Here is a 4615-nt window from a genome sequence, read left to right on the forward strand (position 1 = left end):
TGTGAGTGTGAGAGAGAGTGGGAGTGTAACAGAGAGTAGGAGTGTGAGAGAGAGTGGGAGTGTGACAGAGAGTGGGACTGTGACAGAGAGCGGTAGAGACAGAGAGTGGGAGAGACAGAGAGTGGGAGTGTGACAGAGAGTGGGAATGTGACAGAGAGTGGGAGTGTGACAGAGAGTGGGAGTGTGAGAGAGTGGGAGTTTGACAGAGAGTGGGACTGTGACAGAGAGCGGTAGAGACAGAGAGTTGGAGTGTGACAGAGAGTGGGAGTGTGACAGAGAGTATGAGTGTGAGAGAGAGTGTGAGTGTGAGAGAGAGTGAGAGTGTAACAGAGAGTAGGAGATTGAGAGAGAGTGGGAGTGTGACAACGAGTGGGACTGTGACAGAGAGCGGTAGAGACAGAGAGTGGGAGAGACAGAGAGTGGGATTGTGACAGAGAGTGGCAGTGTGACAGAGAGTAGGAATGTGAGAGATAGTGGGAGTGTCAGAGAGAGTGGGAGACACAGAGAGTGGGAGTGTAAGAGACAGTGGAAGTGTGACAGAGAGCGGTACAGACAGAGTGGGAGTTTGACAGAGAATGGGAGTGTGACAGAGAGTGGAAGTGTGACAGACAGCAGGACATCAGAGAGTGGGAGTGTGAAAGAGTGTGGGAGAGACAGAGAGAGGGACTGTGACAGAGTGGGAAAGACAGAGATTGAGAGAGACAGAGTGGAAGTGTGAAAGAGAGTAGGAGTGTGAGAGAGAGTTGGAGTGTGAGAGAGAGTGGGAGAGACAGAGAGTGGGAGAGACAGAGAGTGGAAGTGTGAGAGACAGTAGGAGTGTGAGTGTGAGAGAGAGTGGGAGTGTGACAGAAAGTGGGAGTGTGACAGAGAGTGGGAGTGACAGAGAGTGGGAGAGACAGAGAGTGGGAGAGAGAGTGGGAGTGTGACAGAGAGTGGGAGTGTGACGGAGAGTGTGAGTGTGACAGAGAGTGCAGAGACAGAGATTGGGAGTGTGACAGAGAGTGGGAGTGTGAGGGAGAGTGTGAGTGTGAGAGAGAGTGGGAGAGTGACAGAAAGTGGGAGTGTGACAGAGAGTGGGAGTGACAGAGAGTGGGAGAGACAGAGAGTGGGAGTGTGAGAGAGAGTGGGAGAGTGACAGAGAGTGGGAGTGTGACGGAAAGTGTGAGTGTGACAGAGAGTGGGAGTGGGAGAGCGAGTGTGAGTGTGAGAGAGAGTGCGAGAGAGAGAGAGTGGGTGTGTGACAGAGAGAGGGAGTGTGAGAGAGAGTGGGAGTGTGACAGAGAGTGGGAGTGGGAGCGAGAGTGGGAGAGGGAGAGAGAGTGGGAGTGTGTCAGAGAGTGGGAGTGTGACAGAGAGTGGGAGAGACAGAGAGTGGGAGTGTGACAGAGAGTGGGAGTGTGACAGAGAGTGGAAGTGTGACAGACAGCAGGAGAGACAGAGAGTGGGAGTGTGAGAGAGAGTGGGAGCGAGAGAGTTGGAGTGTGACAAAGAGTGGGAATGTGAAAGAGAGTGGGAGAGACAGAGTGGGAGTGTGACAGAGAGTGCAGAGACAGAGATTGGGAGTGTGACAGATCGTGGTAGAGACAGAGAGTGGAAGTGTGAGAGAGAGTGGGAGTGTGAGAGAGAGTGGGAGACACAGAGAGTGAGAGTGTGAGAGAGAGTGGAAGTGTGACAGAGAATGGGAGTGTGACAGAGAGTGGAAGTGTGACAGAGAGCAGGACAGCAGAGAGTGGGAGTGTGAAAGTGTGTGGGAGAGACAGAGAGAGGGACTGTGACAGAGTGGGAGAGACAGAGATTGGGAGAGACTGAGAGTGGAAGTGTGAGAGAGATTAGGAATGTGAGAGAGAGTGTGAGTGTGAGAGAGAGTAGGAGTGTGACAGAAAGTGGGAGAGTGACAGAGAGCGGGAGTGACAGAGAGTGGGAGAGACAGAGAGTGGGAGTGGGAGAGAGAGTGTGAGTGTGACAGAGAGTGGGATTGTGACAGAGAGTGGGAGTGTGTCAGAGAGTGGGAGCGTGACAGAGAGTGGGAAAGACAGAGAGTGGGAGAGACACAGAGTTGGAGTGTGACAGAGAATGGGAGTGTGAGAGAGTGGGAGTGTGAGAGAGTGTGGGGGATGAGAGAGAGTGTGAGTGTGAGAGAGAGTGGTAGTGTGACAGGGAGTGGGAGTGTGCGAGAGAGTGGGAGTGTGACAGAGAGTGAGTGTGACAGAGTGAGGGTGTGTGCGAGAGAGTGGAAGTGTGACAGAGAGTGGGAGAGACAGAGAGTGGGACTTTGACAGAGAGTGGGAGTGTGAAAGTGTGGGAGAGAGAGAGTGGGAGTGTGACAAAGAGTGGGAATGTGAAAGAGAGTGGGAGTGTGACAGAGAGCGGGAGAGACGGAGAGTGGATGAGACTGAGAATGGGAGTGTGACAGAAAGTGGGAGTATGACAGAGAGTGCAGAGACAGAGATTGGGAGTGTGACAGAGAGTGGGAGTGTGACAGAGAGCGGGAGAGACAGAAAGTGGGAGTATGACAGAGAGTGCAGAGACAGAGATTGGGAGTGTGACAGAGAGTGGGAGAGACAGATAGTGGGAGTGTGACAGAGAGTGGGAGTGTGACAGAGAGCGGGAGAGACAGAACGTGGGAGTGTGACAGAGAGTGGGAGAGACAGAGAGTGGGAGTGTGAGAGAGAGTGGGAATATGACAGAGAGTGGGAGTGTGACAGAGAGTGGGAGTGTGACAGAGAGTGGGAGTGTGAGAGAGAGTGGGAGCGAGAGAGTTGGAGTGTGACAAAGAGTGGGAATGTGAAAGAGAGTGGGAGAGACAGAGTGGGAGTGTGACAGAGAGTGCAGAGACAGAGATTGGGAGTGTGACAGATCGTGGTAGAGACAGAGAGTGGAAGTGTGAGAGAGAGTGGGAGTGTGAGAGAGAGTGGGAGACACAGAGAGTGGGAGTGTGAGAGAGAGTGGAAGTGTGACAGAGAATGGGAGTGTGACAGAGAGTGGAAGTGTGACAGAGAGCAGGACAGCAGAGAGTGGGAGTGTGAAAGTGTGTGGGAGAGACAGAGAGAGGGACTGTGACAGAGTGGGAGAGACAGAGATTGGGAGAGACTGAGAGTGGAAGTGTGAGAGAGATTAGGAATGTGAGAGAGAGTGTGAGTGTGAGAGAGAGTAGGAGTGTGACAGAAAGTGGGAGAGTGACAGAGAGCGGGAGTGACAGAGAGTGGGAGAGACAGAGAGTGGGAGTGGGAGAGAGAGTGTGAGTGTGACAGAGAGTGGGATTGTGACAGAGAGTGGGAGTGTGTCAGAGAGTGGGAGTGTGACAGAGAGTGGGAAAGACAGAGAGTGGGAGAGACACAGAGTTGGAGTGTGACAGAGAATGGGAGTGTGAGAGAGTGGGAGTGTGAGAGAGTGTGGGGGATGAGAGAGAGTGTGAGTGTGAGAGAGAGTGGTAGTGTGACAGGGAGTGGGAGTGTGCGAGAGAGTGGGAGTGTGACAGAGAGTGAGTGTGACAGAGTGAGGGTGTGTGCGAGAGAGTGGAAGTGTGACAGAGAGTGGGAGAGACAGAGAGTGGGACTTTGACAGAGAGTGGGAGTGTGAAAGAGTGGGAGAGAGAGAGTGGGAGTGTGACAAAGAGTGGGAATGTGAAAGAGAGTGGGAGTGTGACAGAGAGCGGGAGAGACGGAGAGTGGATGAGACTGAGAATGGGAGTGTGACAGAAAGTGGGAGTATGACAGAGAGTGCAGAGACAGAGATTGGGAGTGTGACAGAGAGTGGGAGTGTGACAGAGAGCGGGAGAGACAGAAAGTGGGAGTATGACAGAGAGTGCAGAGACAGAGATTGGGAGTGTGACAGAGAGTGGGAGAGACAGATAGTGGGAGTGTGACAGAGAGTGGGAGTGTGACAGAGAGCGGGAGAGACAGAACGTGGGAGTGTGACAGAGAGTGGGAGAGACAGAGAGTGGGAGTGTGAGAGAGAGTGGGAATATGACAGAGAGTGGGAGTGTGACAGAGAGTGGGAGTGTGACAGAGAGTGGGAGTGTGAGAGAGAGTGGGAGTCTGACAGAGGGTGGGAGAGTGAGAGAGAGTGGGAATGTGACAGAGAGTGGGAGAGACAGAGAGTGCGAGTGTGACAGAGAGTGGGAGTGTGAGAGAGTGGAAGTGTGAGAGAGAGTGGGAGTGTGCCAGAGAGTGCAAAGACAGAGAGTGGGAGTGTGACAGAGAGTGGGAGAGACAGAGAGTGGGAGAGACAGAGATTGGGAGTGTGACAGCGAGCGGGAGACACAGAGAGTAGGAGTGTGATAGAGAGTGGGAGAGACAGAGGGTGGGAGTGTGACAGAGAGTGGGAGTGTGACAGAGAGTGCGAGAGACAGACAGTGGGAGTGTGACAGAGAGTGGGACTGTGACAGAGAGTGGGAGAGATAGAGTGTGGCAGTGTGACAGAGAGTGGGAGTGTGATAGAGAGTGGGAGAGACAGAGGGTGGGAGTGTGACAGAGGGTGGGAGTGTGACAGAGAGTGGGAGAGACAGAGAGTGGGAGTGTGACAGAGAGCGGGTGTGTGAGAGAGGGTGGGAGTGGGAGAGGGAGTGGGAGTGGGAGAGAGAGAGCCGGATGACAAAATGTTCTGCCAAATGTAG

The sequence above is a fragment of the Scyliorhinus torazame genome, chromosome 16 (genome assembly GCF_047496885.1).
Source record: "Scyliorhinus torazame isolate Kashiwa2021f chromosome 16, sScyTor2.1, whole genome shotgun sequence".
Taxonomy (NCBI): domain Eukaryota; kingdom Metazoa; phylum Chordata; class Chondrichthyes; order Carcharhiniformes; family Scyliorhinidae; genus Scyliorhinus; species Scyliorhinus torazame.